At 43.0% G+C, this 19698-nt stretch overlaps 1 protein-coding gene and 1 non-coding gene across 2 annotated transcripts in view; both read right to left on the reverse strand.

Moving 5' to 3' along the window:
* Positions 1-19698, reverse strand: part of wnt5b (wingless-type MMTV integration site family, member 5b) — a 137471-nt gene that overhangs the window by 73137 nt on the left and 44636 nt on the right. The window contains exon 2 of the mRNA XM_050036019.1: positions 7513-7635. The gene's annotated coding sequence lies outside the window, so the exon portion shown is untranslated. The remainder of the gene's footprint in view (positions 1-7512; positions 7636-19698) is intronic.
* Positions 15226-15298, reverse strand: trnak-cuu (transfer RNA lysine (anticodon CUU)). The gene has a single exon. It is a non-coding gene; the product is annotated as a tRNA-Lys (tRNA).

Raw genomic sequence — 19698 nt, forward strand, 5'->3', positions numbered from 1 at the left:
GACCTCTGGTGCCTAGTTACGGTTACTAACATAGGATTGGACAGCAGTCGTTCCAAGAGGGTTTTTAAGACAAAAGAAAACCCCTTTAACTTGATTTAAAAAAAGAAAAGACACTTAAATTAGCTGACTCAGAGTTATTTATAAAGCCGGAAGCAAAAGAAACCTCTAAAAACATTTAGAAATTTAGACCTCACAGCCTTCCTTTGCTCCCATACATGTGTTTTATTTTCCAACAGCCATTTTGAGCATGCATCATACATTACATGCAGCATATGTGCTAAAGGCTGCACTCAGACGTGTGCCAGCAGCTGAACTTTCCTCACCACGGAGCGCCACATACCTCATCTTTCCACTGCTGCTTCGACAGATGTGATCGGACTTATAAAAAAAACACAACCTGCAGTACCCGGTTTGTTTGCTATTTGGACACAGCGTGTCCCTAATATTGAGTCGTGGTTGGAAAGTCAGCGCTGACCTGAGAAGCGTGAACTCAGTCCCTCACGCAACCAGCCGCCACAACTCAAACAAACAAAATAAACCTGAGTTTGGATACAGAGACGAGACGCAGAGGAGGGAAGGAGACAGAACAAGAAAATCAGGCAGTGACATATCTGATGGTAGCCTTAACAGAGCGAAAGAGGAAAGATGGAGATAATTAGTGTGTTGGTGCGAGAAAGAGACTTAAAAACAGATGAGCAGAGGAAAAGAGAAAGGCGTGGAGAAAGAGACATGGGAGGTGGAGTGAGGAAAGATAAAGACAGAAAGTGAGGATGGAATACAAAGAGGGGCTGTGTGTGTGTACACCAGGTGTGTATCTGCCGTCCCCAAGGTCCTTCTAGCTGTCTTCTCCCATTGATTAGTTCGTATTGATCTGGCCTGGCACATACACCCTGACACACACACACACGCACACACACACATACACGCACGCACACACACACACACACACGCATACACACAGCATGGTTGACTTGATTTAGCCGGGCCTTGACACAGGGGACATGGGGGTACATTGTTAACGCACATGCAAGCATGCACACACACCCACATACCATCTTCCTATCATTTTGCCTCTTAAAATGACAACCATCTTCTCTCTGACACACACACACACACACACACACACACACACACACACACACACACACACACTTGTCAAACACTCTGTCTATTTGCTCATGTGCATTGGCTGTCTGGCAATCGCGCAGGAGAAACAATGAGAATGTATGAGACAGACTGTCAGTAGAAAACTCGCTGTCTTGTACAAATCTGATAGATAAATCTTGTCTGTTTCTCTGGAAATTGAGGAAATTGTTTGATTTTCCACCAACTGCCACATGTTACAGTGTGTGTTGTGTGTGTTACAGAGACCAGTGTAGCTCGGATGAAGCCAAACCTGAACTTGGTGTGACTGTAATCAACATCTTTATATCGACAATGGATCACATGACTACTGTGTATTTGGAGGATTTTCTCTTGAAGTGACAAACCTACAGCGAATTATCACATCTCCTCAGCTCTACTGAACTTTAAAGGGTCTGTATGTGACATTCAGAGCATTAATATAGCAGCAAACAACTATTTGCTATGTAAAGATTTAGTGGAGTAACGGTGTCCTGAGCAGAGAATGAAGTCACACTACCTGTGTGTGTGTTGGAGTGTAGGAGCCTTTGTTGTGGTCAATGGCCCGATTGCATTTGCATGTTAGTGCATGTGAGTCCCTGTGTGTATCCCACCAGCTAGCAAATTGCTGCTGCTCTGAATTGCGCTCATATGGTGGTTATAGCTGATAACGGCAACAGCGTCATTGCAAAAGCTTAAAAGGGTATTTAAATACTGAGAAACTGAAGCCCTTTTTAAATAGGAATTGTGCAAATTTGCAGGAAAGCCCAATCAGTCTTTTTTCAGCATTGGCAGTATAAAAACAAAATCGGGGAGTGCAGCAAAATGCCGCCTACCTACTTTTGTTCATCAGAATGCGCCTTTTTCGGGGCAATGGGGGGCGTGAGCAAGTAACAAAACGTGTAGCTCAGCGTGTGACGTAAACAGTGACGTGGGAGGGAAGCCGCGGCTGGTCAGTCCTTCGGTGATTCTCTCATAAGTTGGCCTGTTCTTCACCGTTCCCGTCATCTGACGGTTAATGGCCTCTTTGTTTGCGAGGGCAAGGAGGGCACGCAATTCCTTGTCTCCCCAGTTGCTCATCTTTACAGTGTCTGTCAGGTTTGTGTTTCCCTCTTGCTACTAGCTGTTCGCTAATTCCTCAGCTGTTTCCTGTTTATCCACAGCCAGTAGGTCGCACATGCGGCGTCATATCCGCAAGTCATGTAGCACCAATTTTAAAAGTATTTGCATCTTTCTACTGCAGACAGCCAAGTTTTATGAAAAGACCATCTTTCCAGCCATAAAAAAATACTTCTTTGTAACACCCACCCTCCCGTTCCCTCCTAGGTTAACTCCATGAGCTCTGTCAGCACCCGTTAGCTAGCACTGTTCGTGGTGTTAGCACTGTTAGCTTCTAGCCGCCGGCACAACCACCTCAACGTTGGGAACCGTTTGGAGACAATCCCAGCCGGGGCTCATCATCAGCTCACCGTGGCCAACAAGCCAGATATTTCTCTGATGTTTCCCTCTGGTGCTGGTGGAGACTAAAAACAGAGCTAAAAGGAGAGTGAATATTGGCTGTTTGCTGAGCAGCTATATCGTGTGTTCGCAGCTTGTGTCCACAGCCCCCAAGAGGTCAAAAGATCGGTTAGGACAAGTTTAATTTAGTCACTCAGCATTTTTACACAGAGCTGTTGTGTTGCATGACGCTCTAAAGCTTTCGGGTCACAAAACATTAGTTGTCAATTACAGACAACCTGCAGCTACAGTAGCCTAAAGGCAGCAGCCACGAGTAGCAGGTTTGTGACTGGAGGGTCAGCGGTGCAAATCCCCAGACTGGCTGGGAGAGTGCAGAGGATGTGAACGTGTCTCCCTTCCTTCACATAAAATAAAAACATACAGTCAAGTCAAGGTGCCCTTGAGCAAGACACCTCAACCTCCAACTGCTCCTGAGCTGCTCAGTGGCAGCTGCAGAAGACTGTGTTTGTTCAGGGCAGCTCCCAGTGTGACTGTGTGGAGCTGTGTGAAGGTGAAGCAGGGCGAGGCTGATGGAGATGCTTGTTCTGTGTCTTTGCAGTGATGAGAAAGGAGAGGAAATAATGTGGAAAAATACCTTAGAAACAATCTGGACCCATTGTGCGCTCATCAACGCCCCTCTAATGAGGAGGTCTTACTTGTCGTGACCAGAATGATGCATGATGGGACCTGGTGGCAGGCGCCCTGACACATATCAATATGTATACACCAACATTTATACGCCACACACAGATACAGTCTCACATCATATTTTTTTTATTATTTGTCCTTCATCCAGGCTCTGTGCTAGACTTCCTTTTTTCCTCTTTGTCTCTGAATCAGAAGAAACGTCACTGTCTGTCTCTGCCTTTAGTCTTTTGTGTGCATGCAGACACACACGCACACACAAATACAGTACGTGCACAGACACACAAACACCTGCACCCACACACACACACACACACACACACACACCCTGCCTTCTGCTGCTGTGATGGCTCCGAGCTGTCAAAACATCCTTGCTTTCTCTCCCTCTCTCGCACCAAAGCAGCCTGACTGAGCTTGTCTATGCAGGTTCACAGAGACTGCTGTCTATCCACCCTCACTCCCTCTTTCTTTCTTCCTCCTTTCTTCTCCCTCTCTCCTACATTTGTGTATCTTAGCATCTTGATTTTGCTTTCTCAATCTTTCTCTCATGTCTCACTGGCTTTTTTGCCTACACAGGGATCTGCATATATTTAAAAAACACTTTAATGTATGCTCTACTGTATTAGGCAAGATGTGTGAATGAAATACATAATGTATAGCTGTTTATAAAGGTCCATACTGGCTCTTCACCTGTCAATGCCTCCACACAGGTCATGTCGAAACTGAGGCAGGTAAATCTAATTGAGTTTAAGTCCGAAAATGCTGTTTACATGTGAACACAATGTGCATTTACACCTGTGTTTCCAGGTTGTCTTTGAAAAGTTATCCAACTACACGTTCACATGCACAAAATGTTACGATTTTTATTTATTTATCCCCGTTTACATGCAGCTGTATAACTCCCATTAATGTAAAACATCAATTTAGTCCATCCACCACCCTCTTCAAAAGGTTGGTGTTGTGATAATTGTGCATATCTAAAAACTTGTTGATATCCAAGTCTTTCAGAATGTTCAAAAGCAGGTTTGTTTTTCCTTCCAACCAGAAATGTGGGCTTTTCTCTTGGGCATGCATCTCTACCACAGGCCTACCAGGCACAGTCCCAGGGGCCAGTGTTAGGGTCCCCCCCCAGCCTTCACCTGCAATATGTCACTCTAATTAACACCCGCTGACCAGGAAGAGACTTCAAAATGACCACTATAAAACACAAAAAGACCACAAAGAGATGCGAAACAACCACAAAGCAACACAAAACAACCAAAAAAACCAAAACAAAAACCCCTAAAGAAGACACAAATTGACTAAAAAGACACAAGTGCGCAAAAGAAAGACAGAAATTAGACACACAAAAAGATGACAAGGAGATGCAAAACAACCTAAAAGCCACAGAACAACCAAAAAGACTAAATGACCCCAAGAGCCACAACACCAAAAAGGACACAAAATGACTACAAAGACACACAAAACGACCAGAAAAAGACAGAAATGACTCTAAAAAGACACAAAAAGACAACAAGGAGATGCAAAACGACCAAACAAGACACCAAAACCACCACAAAAGACACAAAAAGACCACAAAGACACACAAAACTGCCAAAAAAAGACAGAAATTACTTTAAAGAGACACAAATTGACTCCAAGAAGACATAAAAAATGGACAACCATGAGGAAACACCGAATTACCTAGACACACAGCTGCCTCAAGAGACTCAAAACAACAACAAAGAGGCAAAACCACCACAAAGTCATGTAGGAGAGGTGCTGGGGCCTTTTGCATATCTGTGCCCAGGGGCCCTTTATCTCATAAGGCCCAGACAAACCAAACCGACTTCAGAGAGCTATCAGCGAAAAAAGCACCCCGTTGCGTTGCCTAACATTGCCAGTGTCTTGGCTTAAAACTTGCACATGAACCCACCACAAAGACTACAGTCACTGGCAAACCAGCATGTACGTTTCGTGTTTGCATGAGAGGAAACATTTCTCCATACCAGCAGATGGCAGTAGTCTATAATCCTCATTCAAAAAGGGAAACCAGAAAGTCATCTGGATGCTACTTAGCCAGTTAGCACATTAAAAACACAAGACAATGTTAAAAGAACAGAGCATGTTTACCATAACACAAACCATCACAAAACGTTTCTGCTTGAGAGCACAATAGCTAAAGGAAAATAATCTTACCTTATGTAACAAGTTTGTCTTGGATTTATACCCTCTAGACTTAAGCTCTTTGTTTACTTTCCTCACTTCTGTTTCTCCTCTCCTGCACTGAGATCAACTGAATTAGAGTAATTTCATTCACCAACAGGCACCACATTCCCCAACACCCATTTAACATGTTGAATTGGCAGAAAAAAAGCAGACTAGCGCCGACAAGGGCCAATGGTGTGTCAGGGCCTATAATCTGCCCATGTGTTGCAGACTGTGGTAAAAACCCCAACTGAGACACATATCCCTATAGACACCTATCGGCATATCCCACGTGTCTTTACTGGAAAATATTACATTTGGAATAAGGCCTAATCTGGAATATTGAAACAGAATATGCCGTCAAATGACCCGTATTCAGAATATTGTCATATTTGAAATAATAGTGGAATGTTAGTGTGCATGTAAGCGCAGAAACTGAAAGGTGAAACTGTCCCATCCTGTTCTGCACCTGTGTTGTGCTTCAATATTTCACATTTAGCAGTTCTCAGTGACATATTTAATTGTCTTTGGTATTATGATTTGATTGCAGCTGCCACTGGTTAAGCAAGGCCAACGGAAACTCCTGCAATTCATCGATCAAATGACTGGTTTGTGCTGCCAAAGTCACCAGACATAACAACAACAAACCAACATAAATACAGGTTAATAACAACACCTGTGCTGTGTGACTGGCTATGGTGGCATCAAAATGAGAGGTCTCTGAGACAGCTGGACACGGAATAATGTCTGAGCAACCATTAACAAGTATCTTCTTTGTCCCTTCATTTTTAAAGAGGGGACTTTTTCATTGGTTTAGGAATATTGTCAAATGGAAGTCATAAATGCAGAAAAATGTAGTTTCAAATTTTTTAAAAATCTGTTTGAAAATTAGTGTCATTACAACCCATTTCCCAGTCATCTGTCGAAGCTACATGAGTCTTGTTAAAATCTCTCATGCTTATTAAAAAGGAATCTCAGCCTTAAATTATCTTTGAAGGTTGATTTTCTGCTGCAATATTCAATTTCAATTTCCCAAGATCAAAATCACAGAAAAGCTGTTCCATTAAATCACACGCCGAGAAAGAAAATCTATCTCTTTCACCCAAAGTACAAAACATGTCCAATAATCTAAAATTAATGTAGTGTATACTGGTGAATTTATCAAACAACGAAAAATTATATTACTGTAACAGTTCAAGACTGAAAACAAAACAATTTTTGTGTTTAAAAAAATTGTTTTCACTCTTAAACTGTTACAGGCTTTGTGGTAAAATATGTGTCGGTCTTCTCTCTTCTCTCTTTGGCTTCATATTTACCTCTTTCTTTTCCAAACTCTCTCTCTCCGACTTCACACACACACATACACACACACACACACACACAGGGAAAGCTGTGTGTTTGGCCTGCAGGGTGTGCACAGCAGGGAGGAATCAACCGTATGGCAGACATGAGGACGGAGCCAAATCTGGCTCGTACACATGGTGTGTGGCCATGCTGCCCTGTGTGTGTGTGCTTGTGTGTGTGTGTGTGTGTGTTGCTGAAGGCAGTCTGCACTTAAATATATATCAGGGGCAGCGGTTGCCTAAAGGTGTGCGGTTTTCACTGGAAGGCTACCAAACTAATGAATGAAAACCACTCTCCATTCCCTCGCCAGCTACTGTCACCGTGCCCTTGAGCAAGGCACTTAAGCTGCTGCTGCCTCAGCACAGAGTGAGAGCCTGGATGTGAATGGAGGGAGCGATAATAAATGTGAGGCAGAGCAATACTAAGTAGGACATATTCTCCTAAAGGATGACGCTGTTTATTAATGCCTAGCTATCATTTCTGTGTGTTAATGATAGCGTCTTACTTTACTCAGTAAAGCAAAGGCTGATCTGGGAACAGGGTGAGAAACAAGAGCAGTCAGGTGATCAGACAGGCTGTAAACAAGCCAACCGTTTAGCCACATGTTCTGCACCACTAAATTTAGACGTAAAACTTTCCCGCTGATTTTAGAAACATTTTTGTAATATTTGTTATAATTATTTAATTCAGGTCGAAAGAAACTTTTGAATAGCTTACCTGTATGTGAGAGAGAGGGCGTTCCTATTTGCACGTGCACGCCCCTTTGTTGAAAGACTGATTCAGCGATGGAGAGTCCTGCAGATTAAGTCGCTACTCCAGAGTTGGCATCAACTGCCTGCACTGCAAAGCAACCCAAAAAGGGAAATAGACTTATTAAAAAGAAAGTCTAAAAGAGAGTCTGGCAATAAACAAAATACAACATGTGTCAATATCAGCGAAATGTTTCAGAGTTGGAGAAAACATTTTTAGTTGGAAAAATAATGTCTTAAAGGAGAAGTCCGGTATTTTGCACTTTGAGCCCCATTTCTGGGTTGTTTATGATGAAATAGAGTGGCTAAGACCAAAATAGTGACGATTGCTCCTTTTCAGAGAATTTGGTTTGCCCCTGCCCGGCTTAACAGTGCTGCCTATGGCCATGTAACGAGTGGTCAGTGGTGTTCGTTGATGTTCTGACATAAAAATCATAGCAAACTGTGGTTTCCATGATGATTTATTTGACAATTTGTCTAAGGAGCCTTATTGTCCGTTGGTAGCAATCCGCCACCGGCCACCATAGGTAGCACTGTTAAGCCAGGCAGGGGAAAGCCGAATTCCCCGAAAAGCAGCAATCGTCACAATTTTAGTCTTAGCCACTCTATTTCATCATAAACAACCCAGAAATGGGGCTCAAAGTGCAAAATACTTCTCCTTGTAATAGTTAAGCCTTCTGCTAACCGGAGCTCAAGTCTCAAGGCTGCAGCGTTAGCTTGAGCCTCGAGTCACAGTGCATCCTCCGTCTCACTCCCCGCTCCGTCTCACTTCCAAGTTCTCATAATAAACTCAAAATATTCTTTAAAATATGACATCATTAATGTAACAAGTTAACAGCATTTTTATGGTTGTGAATTCAAATGTGTCCAATGATGAGAAAGTGCTGAGGCCGCATATTTGCAAACAAGGTTTTTTGTCGATATTTTCACCAGCTGTCTATACTTATTATGGCCCAAATTTCATAATTGTGGATTTAACAATGTGTACAAAAAGTAGTGCAAATATACTGTAGACCAATTCCTGACTGGTCCAGCCACAGGGTTCAGATTTCTCCTTAAATAATTAGTTCAAGGTCCACACTATACTGTTCTCCTTGAGGTGTAGCAACCACAATTTGACAGCAGGCCAAACTTAAAGTCAGGATGTAGCATTCAAGCTCTTTTAATTATTGCCAACTCAACTTTGTGAACACTGAGCGAAACTGAAATAACAAAAAGTATATTGTAATTGCTGAAAGGTCTATACAAAGGGAAGGTATCTGCACAGGCATGGTTAGCTTAGCATAATTAGCATTAGCATAATTAGTGTTATTACTATGAAAATTGCTAGCATTTGCTTGGTTAACATGAACAGTGTTAACATTAGCATCTTTAGCATTAGCACTGTTAGCATCAGCATCTTTAGCATTATCGCTGTTAGCATGGTGAAATCATAGTTAAGACAATGTAGAGAATAAACCAAAAAGGAAACCAAGAGATACCACAGGAGGATTATTTTCACAGTATATATTAAGTGGTTCACAGCATGAGAGCTAAATGCTTAACAGTGACAAATCAACATGGCTGAATTAAACACATGGTTACAAACAAACTCAAAATACACTTCCTCCAACAATGAACTCAAAAAGGTCTCACAAATACTGGTTGCTGAGATGGTAACAAAGGGATTTGAGCTTACAGTCAATGCTTTCCGGGGCGAAACAAAAGATCGCAGCAGACAACTCTCTGATGGCTGGAATGGTATGATACTGAGGCCTGAGGCCTACCTAGGCTTTAAAACTTCCTGTGGGTAGGACTTCTGGTGCGTTGGTTTTGTACTCGGAGGTCGGAAATTCCCAGTTCCCAGTCAGAAGTTTAAACTTGAACGCACCCTGAGATCGGATTTCCAACTCGGAAACTTGGAGCAACCGCATAAACCCCGACTTACGAATTCAAGATGGCTGCCCGGTCACATACATAGTGAGTAAACACTCTGCTAAAGTACTGTTTATAGCAATTTTATCTTATTTGTTTTACATTAGGTCAGCCTCATCTGCAGCGTTCATCAGTTGGAGTGCATGATGGTTATGAAGCTGTCTATACTCCGAAAGTGCAAGGGCAACAAAGGCTTTCTTGCGGGCGTCCCTGTCCGTTGTCAACTAGAATGCAAAAACTGTTGTCAACTCGGAGGTGACGTCATTCCCCCTTCCGACTTCCGACCTCCAAGTACAAAACGAACGCACCATTCCTGTTGGTAAGACCTCCTGTCGATGGGACTTCCTGTTGGGAAGTCTGCGCAATTCAATAAACTGCCAAAGAGGGCGCCAAAAAGAGGGAAATGCCTGAATGGCAGAACACACACAGTTTAATATATTCAGCATCATGCTTGTGTTTGGCCATGTCATCGAGCTAGTTTGCTGTCTGTTAGTCACTCACTCTACAGCACTTCAAAATAAAAGCTCTGTGCTGGAAAATTGCTGTACTTCAAAATAAAGTGTGTTCTTTACAAACTTGACACATTTTCAAGTCGCTTGTGGTCCATTCAGAATTAACCTGTGATCCACTTCTGGATCGCGACCCACCAATTGGGAACCACTGCTGTAGACCTACACTGTTATGCAGTGCAGTTCAGTGTGTAGTGTATGTGACTGTGACAAGCGTGTATGTGTGTGTAATGCTGAAACACCTCTCATGTCAGTAAGCACAGGAGAAGCATGTGTCTCTGCATGTGTGTCCATGTCCGTGTCATTGCATGCTGCCTGCATGAAAATATGCATGTCATTTAATTGTGCGTGCACGTGTGTACGCGTTGTGTACTGCGTGTGCTGCCGGCATGTGAGCACACATTGAGTGCATGTGTGTGAGAGCGTCTTGGCTCGTGGTGGTTTTGTCAGTGCATGAAAATCATTTATTCATGTTTCATTCTGTGTGTGTGTGTGTGTGTGTGTTGGATATACAGAGCCATTTGTGTCTTGCATGCGTGCTCTAATAGACACTCTGTGCTTACATGTGTAGCTGAAGGTTCATGTCTGTGTCTTTGAACGCTCAATTGTCTGTTTATGTTCTAACTTTTTTTCCTTTTATTCCTCTCCAGCCCTCTTCTTCACCCTCAATCCCTTCATCCATGCCACATCTCGTCTCAGACTCCTCTAAATATCTGTCTCCTCATCTCTTTCCCTCTCATGACTCGTGTGTGTAGAGGTTAACCATTCATGCAGCGTTTTTCACTCTCACTGAGTGTGTCTGTGTGTGTGTGGGAGGGTTTTTAAAAATGCATATATTCTATAAGAGGGAGGAGGAAACAGAGCGTGGTGAAAAGAAAAATACAGCCTCTGTGTGCGTTGTGTCAGTTGAGTTGACATCTGATCTTGCTGAGTATGGTAAAGAAGAAAGTGCTGAAAGTACTCTGCGTGTGTGGTGTGTGTGTGTGTGTGTGTGTGCGTGTGTGTGTGTGTGTGTGTGTTTTGTGGCCTGCATGTGTCCTCGTTTCTGTGTGGGTGGTAAGAAGAGGGAGTAAGGGAACAGGGTGTGTGTGAGTGCACTTAGTTTAAGTGTCAGCATGGCTCAGTGTGTGTGCGTGCGTGTATGTGTGTGTGCGCGTGTCTGACAAGCACGGAGAAAAGAGGGGGAGTCGAAGTGAAACAGAGGCTGAGAGATGGATGGCAGGAAGGGTGATGAGGGAGGGAAGAAGCCGAAGAGGAATGAAGGAGGGGAAACTAGGAGAGAAATATGAGTGATTGGTGGGAAAGAGAAAAGATGGAGGGAAGTTAGAACAGAAGGAGACACTTTTGCTGTGTAACAAATCAGAAACTTCAGTTAGCACACTTGCATGTAGCACACCACATATACTAATGCTCCTTTCCCACTGCACAAAAAACCCAGTGATACCCGCTAACATCTGGCTATTGTGGTATGTAACGGAAAAGGTTACAATCGGCATTCACACCCAGGTCAAATGACTCTGCAGTAGTCACAGGTATTTATTGGCTCCGATCAGCAGTGATGAAAATACACCCAGGTGAACGTGCTATGCTAATTTTAGCCTCTTTATCGGCGAGCTGCAATGCGCCACCACAAAATACCATCTGTCTCCGCCCAAGCAGCGCTCAAACATCGTTCAAAATTAGTCTGCATCAAGTTTAAAAGAGAAACTGAATAAGTAAGAGGTATATAAAAAGAAGTTTTTGGGCCTGTCGGTGACGTCACAGGTGACGCACCAGTAAGAAACAAAACAGAAAGGCATACTTGTCTGCTGCAGAGCTGAGTACACAGCTCTGGTCTACTGTCAGCTGGAAAAGAGCCTATTTTTTGTGAGGTTTCCCATGTTTAAAAAAACCCATGTACACACTCTAATTTCAGTGGAAAAGGGGTATAAGTAACCTACTTACTCATGCAGTGTGCTAATTTTGACAGGGTAGTGTCGTCTCAAATCAAACATGGCCGTTGTGCACTTTTTGGAAATGACAACTGCAAGATCTGGCACCCTACGTGCTTAAGCTTTCCCTACTTCCAGAGCAAGGGCTAGTTTCTTCTTCTGCTCGGAAAATTGCAACCAGTTGAAGCATTATCGCCAACATTTGACGAAATATTGTCACTCGCTAAATTATACGCTTGCTATATCTGCTTGTTTGCTCACTTGGCGTCTCCTGTTTTTATTTATTTATTGTATAATGAACATGCTTTCACGATACATTTTTATGAATATCAATGAATGTGGCAGATACCAACTGGCTCTAGCACCTGCTGATCTATTGAGTTAATGATGCTAAATAATAACTTGTCAAGCCACTGATCACAAATCGAGTACTAAGAGATTGAAGACGACAATTTAACATGCATAACATCAAACATAACTCATAGCCCTAGGCGATACACCTTACACCACAACCTATGCAATGTCAATGCCTGATGATAAAATGTGTCCTTTTTAGCTAGCTAGTAGGCTAATGTTAGCTTTTGCGTCATCGTTTGGCACCGATGGCTTATATTCGACAACAATAAAGAGGTAGTGAAACATACACATATATATTTGTACAACGCTTTGGTGTTAGCTGTGGTAGTTGGCAATTTCAATTCCTTTTATTGTCATTGTAAATAAATACGACGAAATCCAATGCACGGAACTCATTAATAATAAAGGAGGGGATATTATATCATTAATTCATACTCACACACTGCACACACACACATGCAAACACACAAGCACTGCCAAAATATGCCGTGAATGTAAAATAAGTTTTTTAAATTAGCCACCTCCCAGCTGGGACAGGAATCCATGGGGAACCTGGTGGCCTCAAGATCTTCGTCGGGATGTTGTGGTGGTCAAAAACACAGCTGTTGTGCTTCGAACCGATGCCTATCAGTTCATGTCGGCTGTATTTTATGCTCACATTAGCATACATGGCACTGACTAACAAGTAAACTAACAAAATACTTATTAAAGAGAGCCACCTTACAGAGTGCTGAGCTGCTGCATGTACATGCACCACAATTATTATAAGTTTAAGTTGAATTGTGTTTGTGGTCTTGGCCCTCCTGCTACGTAGGCAACATGGCGAACATTGAGGGTAACATTTCACACTCAACTTTTTGACTGTTTTAAGTGCACCATGCGGGTACTCACAGTGCGCTGCATTAGCCATACGTCTTCATGTGAACGCACTCATGCACTCAAAATAGCAGTACAGAAGTATCTGATCTGAGACACAGCACCACAAACGGATGCTTTTCTTTTTTTATTCCAATTTATGTTTCAGTGTTCTCCTACAGCATAAATGTTACATGCATATGTTATGAATGAATGCTAAATCAAAACTCTTTCCCTCTGCCCTCACTTTCCTCTGTTTCTCTTTGTCAGAAAAATCTGTCTCTCCAGAGGTTTCCTGACAAATAGACCAGTTTGATCAACCTCACACACGTTCACGTTCACACACACACACATTACACGTGACCGAGAGTTTCTTAACATCCACTGGCAGCAAAAGTTCTTTACCTCTTTCTTCATTCTCGGGTGTCCTTGTGTGTATTTTATGTTTCATGCTTTGTGTCCTTGGTGTACGGTTACATCAATAGGGAAGTGTCTCCTATCAATATTTCATTCCATAACTGCTGAAAATGCAAGATCGACAAGCGAGGAAAGAGGCGAGGGGAGAGGAGCTCGGCTGTAACAAGGGAGTCGTAACAACTGAATACAGATCTGAACGCAGAGTCTGGAGATGGAGCAGGTGTAGCAAAACTGACTTTACTCTGTCAAAGGGCAAGTTTGCAGTCGTCAGACTCAGAGGGGTGAGGCGGGTGAAAGTCAGAAGGTGAGCAATGAGTCAATCAAAGCAGGTAATGGCAGGTAGAACAGAACTAAGGCAGGAACACTAACGCAACAAAGCAACCTGTGGCCTGTTTCCAATCTGGAAACTTTCCAGGAGTGCAATAAGGGTTGGCCGATATGACAGTGTATACCTTGCAATGGTAGAAATGTGTGCACCGGTAGAGATTTGGGAATACTTGTTTCAACAGTGGGAGCTTTTTGGTGCAGGCAATGTTACAAATCAGGGCTGAATTCTTGCATGATCATGCAAATCCAGCTGCCTTGCAAGGTTACGTGATTTGGGCAGACGTGGTGGAGAGTGAAGTTCTAAAAACAGGAACCTTATTGTTCTCAGGAACCTTAAGGCTTCCATTTTGAAATGATTTTAGTTGTACTGTTTTGTTTTTAACTCAAGTGTTGTCTCATCTCTTTTCTGACAGCAGAAGCAGGGGTGGCTGCTTCTGACAGTTTTTATAACTTTTCTAAAACAGACAATCTGACAAGCATGCTCACTTCATGCAGTGATCAGTCAGGAGTATGGAGATAAGAAACATTAATTGAAATTTAAGACTACGAAAAAGTGTGCCTTTATCCCCAATTTGTATGATTCACTACGGCCTATCACCCTGCCTTCAAGTTCGGCCAAGTGGAACACAAAGACACACTTTTGCCTTTAAATGTGGTCAGAAAACATGTTTTATGATCTAGTTTGTTCAAGCATAATGAGAACAAAAAGCTAAATTTATGCTTGACACAAAGGGTTAACAGGGATCCTGCGACAGGTAGCTACAGCATAGGTTTTGATTTTTAGTTCTTGGGCTGTAGTCAACAAAAGAAAGACATCTTGGTCAACTGAAAACCTGCTCCTCAACTTGATTGGTTGATGGGGAAAAAAAGGAATCAGCATGTTATCCCTAGATTAACTAAATCAACAAAGTATTTATGCTATGCTACAAATGCCAGTAGCGTGACGAAGTGCTCAGCTTTTGGCTTTGTGTTTTCTATGATAGAGCTGCTCTTGAGAGTTGAACAAATACCACAAAGACCAACTGTCACCTCAACAACAATGGAGTAGAAATGAATACTGCTGGCCACATAGATGTGCAGGTTCATATTCATTCCATACGTGCTTCAGCCTTCCCTTCTTTCAAGAGCAGGAGTGAGAACAAGTACTCTGCCTTGTTGCTGCCATTTTTACTTCTGGGGATATTATGTGACATAGTAACAAGCTGCAAATGCATCTGTGCCCTGAGAATCCAACAGGGTAGATGTTTCATCATCCTAAAACCTCCATGACTTCCATGTCTTGGGTTTATGTGACAGTGGACAGTGTGCATTGACAGAGTCGTCATAGTTATTGTGAGTCACGGTGCATATTTCCACATTCTAAAACTTCCACGCCCAACGTGGGGCTCGAACCCACGACCCTGAGATTAAGAGTCTCATGCTCTACCGACTGAGCTAGCCAGGCTACATGCTCCAAAAATATAGGTTCAAATTTCACAAAACGCACACTCTCTACACCTGCATTTCCACTTTATGGTATAACACTCTGCTAAAACTGACATGCTCTTCTTTTGCTTTACATTGGCAAAAGTTGTGGACAGCACCTGTTATTCTTTTGGTACCACCTTGGTTGTGGTTCCGAGCTGAGCTGATACTAGAAGGTGAGGTTATAAAACACTGCAGACCACTGATTGGTCAGAGAGAATCTTCGCTTGTGCAAACTCACTATTTTTGAATAGCCAAGTTACCATTAATAGCAACCACAATATTTTTATTCACATGACCCAGATTTTCATAAATGCTAGCCCACAAAACTGTGCCATGTCTGGCAGTTGTCAAAAGTACAGTTGTTCCTTTATTTGGTTGCCAATGAAAGCGTTTAGAAGGTGTCCCATTAAAGATGATGTCATGGCAGTTTCACAGTGGATGGATATAGTGATGAGCTGAGACCACCTACACTGAAGGGATGCTATGGGTTGATGCTGGGTAACAGAACAACATAGTACAACACATACAGATGTCCTGGGTTTATGTGAGAACGCTCAGAAAAGGCTGTGCCTCCGCTCTCAAGCACTTAAGCCACAGGTTTTCATCTGGGGAAAAAAGCTTTGAAAGTACCATCAGCAATTGTCCCATCAGGGAGAATTTAGTTTGACAGGAGCAAACTGACCAACCAACTGACCATAAGGCGTAAGTCCAATTTAGCCCATCGATGGCATCACTGCAATGCTAGATAGATGTAACACACGTGATCTGGATGTATTCTTTCTTTTTTGTAGCATGTAGCAGTAAGTAGTTCAAAGCTCCTTAAAGGCATAGTCAGATTTTTAAAGTGGGTTTGTATAGGTTCTTATCCATTCTTAGTGTATTACATACAGAGGATGTCTGTCGGCAAGCCCAGGGTTTGGTGAACAAGCAGCAGCAATGTTCTGCTGTGGATGGAGAAGCACCAAAATGAATTTTAGCCACCTCAGAAAATCTATAACAATTTAAGTGTATGCTATATTTAAAATATTTTCACCGCTTTATCTTTCCCTCAGGCAGCCACTTCAAACAGGGAAGCCGTTGACAGCTTTAGTTCCCCATCTGTGCCCTCGTCAAAGCCACTGGACTCCATTGATGGAAACAGTCATTTTGGCTCACGGAACACAACACAAAAGCTGCTGGTCTACCACGATAAAATAGCATTTTAAGTCTTATGTGTGATTTATCCTGGCTTAATATGAGCAGAGGAAATCTCTGCTAGTTGCTAGGCTAATCTATACAATATAAAATGCCATAGGCTTGTGCTAATAACATTAGCATGTTATTTTTGTTTGGAAAACATGTTTAGTATAAGGCAGTTGTTTTGTCGACGAACCTTGTGAGCTGTAATAGAACTGAATTTTGTGTTTCTTTTGGTGTTGTCCCTGGCTTCATGTGAGTAGAGGAAAAGTCTACTAGCTGCCAGGCTAATTTATACAATGTAAAATGCCATAGGCTTGTGCTAATAACGTTAGCATGTTATATTTGTTTGGAAAATGTGTTTAGTATAAGACAGCTGTTTTGTCGGTGAACCTTGTGAGCTGTAATGGAACCGAATTTTGTGTTTCTGTTGGTGTTGTCCCTGGCTTCATATGAGTAGAGAAAAAGTCCACTAGCTGCCAGGCTAATTTATACAATGTAAAATGCCATGGGCTTGTGCTAATAATGTTAGCATGTTGTATTTGTGGGGAAAATGTGTCCAGATAAAGACAAGTGTTTGTCTGTGAATGCTGCGAGTTATAGTGACGCTGATTTGTGTTTGAAATTGTCTCTATTAAGCCATGTTTAATGTGTGTTTTGAGTGTGTTTTGAATCAGCATCGCCGACCAGTGTTTTGGAGGTGTAACTGCAGACTGACAGAGACACACCACCGCAGGAGTATAAGGCGTGGACTGCATAAAGCTGACGCACAAGTATAAATCCACCTGTACATCTACTGTATGTAACACCCTGACTATGGACAGATATCTCATACAACCCCACTTCAAAAGATCTGAACTATCCCTTCAGTGCATGCATTCCTACAGAGGCTGATGGGTGAATGAGGAGCGGCTGTGTCTGGGTCATGTGAGGCTGATACAGGAGCCCTAAGGAGACAACTGATGGGCCTGAACAACATCAGATGCAGGATAACAGGAACCGAACAGTGGTGTTAGAGACAGAAGAAAGGGAGGATGTACCAGCTGTCTGTCCCACCTACACAAGTATCTTGTCGGGTTAAGATTATCTATTAATCAGATAATACAGGTCAGTTGGTTCAGTCACACTGTGGCCCATTGTTAAATACAATATCTGTTAAATATAGTAAATAATTTTTCCTGTCCTGCTCATATCCGGAGATAAAAAAACTGATAAAAGGAAGGCATGACAGACACAGAGAACAGGGGGCCCTGTGTTAGAGAGGGGACGGTTAATGTTAATACATCTACTGAACATCCCATAGTCTGTGTTACTATGGCGCTGACACAGGACTTCAATTAAAGCTCAGACTCACTGGCCACACACACACAAACACACACACACACACACAGCCGTAGAGCAGACAGGCCTATTGATTTTTGTGGTAACACTGTCCTGTCACCACATACAGTGCAAGTCTACCTCTGTGACCTCCCCTCCTTCCCTCCTTCCCTCACCCACCTCCTCTCCTCTCCTCTCCTCTCCTCTCCTCCCACACATGTGTAAATGTGACACTTGACACCACTCACCTCCCCCTCACCTCTCTGCCACCTCCCCTCCCTTTTCTTACCATCTCTCATTACGATCTCTACTTCCCTTTCTCCTGCTGCTTAGATCCTCTTCCCTTCTCTCTTCTTCCATCCCCTCCTCTTTCTCCCGCCTCTTCCTCACCCTCCTCCCTCCCTTCCTTCCCTCCATCCCTCCTCCCTCCTTCCTTTTTTCTCCTAAAAGGATTATTTTCAGGATGAGAGAGACGGTGAATGGAGACAGGGAGGTGGCGGTGATGGTGGCGGGGGACATGGGCCTTTTGTTTTGCCAGTGCTGCTCAGGCAACATGCACATGAAAAAAAACACCCCACATATAAAAACACACAACATACATACGCAGATAAAAAAGGACAAATAAGAGAATGTCTCACCAATCCCCCAGAGAGCGAGGAAGAGGAAAAAAGAGATGCCCCGCTGCGTTCAGAAGCTTTGGCAATACTGCTCCTCAGTCATGCCAATACATGAAGCGAAGAGAACAAGATAGAGAGGAAAAGAGGAAAATACCGATATGGAGAGATACAAAGAGAGGAAAAGGCTAAAAACATTTACAGGCTACAATAACCTTACAGATTGATTACAACCCCTGGGTTATGCTTACTGGATTATGTCTTACTATAGTCTAAGATCATCAGTTATTAGTATTGGCTTAGAGTACACAGACTGTGCTTTTCAGTCAGGGACTAATTGTGTTACGAAGTTGTATAATTGGCTAGAGTTGGTGACCCACATGACCTATGCACTGCCAGGTGACATGGTATAAAGAGCAACTCCAGCCCCTTTTACACTGCCAGATTTTCTGTGAATGTTGGGTCGTTTTGCAGGCAAGCTGCGAGCGTTTAGACACACAGAGCCGGATTGGCGAGTTGATCCGAGGTGCCCAATTTTCCGCCTCGTAGGGTAGTCATATTGGCAGAACCCTTTTAGTTTAAACATACCGAGGCAGCCTTCCGCAACGGGAGGGGCTGTTGAAGACGTCGCACGTGCGACCCACTGGCGGTGGATAAACAGGAAACAGCTGTTAGCAGGAATTAGTGAGCAGCTAGCAGCAGGAGGGAAACGCAAACCTGACAGACACTGTAAAGATGAGCAACTGGGGAGACAAGGAATTGCCCACCCTCCTTGCCCTCGCAAACCATTAACCGTCACATGACGGGAACGGTGAAGGACAGGCCGACTTACCAGAGAATCGCTGAAGGACTGACCAGCCGCAGCTTCCCTCGGAGTACATCACTGTTTACGTCACACGCTGAGCTACACATTTTGTTACTTGCTCACGCCCCCCATTGCCCTGAAAAAGGAACATTCTGTATAAACAAAGTAGGTAGGTGACATTTTGCTGCACTCCCCAATTTTGTTTTTATACTGCCAATGCTGAAAAAAGACTAATTGGGCTTTCCTGCAAATTTGCACAATTCCTGTCTAAAAAGGGCTAAAGACTGCATAGGGATGAGGATGAATAGATGTGTCATGGATGCTGAGTAACTGTAAGTGAGATACATCATGTTATCACATCACATCATGCCGATCTACACTGAGGGGGTTACTGAGTATTAGAGCAGTACCATACAACAACAGACATTCTGGGTTTATGCAACAGTGTGCATTAACATACTG

The sequence above is a fragment of the Epinephelus moara genome, chromosome 23 (genome assembly GCF_006386435.1).
Source record: "Epinephelus moara isolate mb chromosome 23, YSFRI_EMoa_1.0, whole genome shotgun sequence".
NCBI classification, from domain to species: domain Eukaryota; kingdom Metazoa; phylum Chordata; class Actinopteri; order Perciformes; family Serranidae; genus Epinephelus; species Epinephelus moara.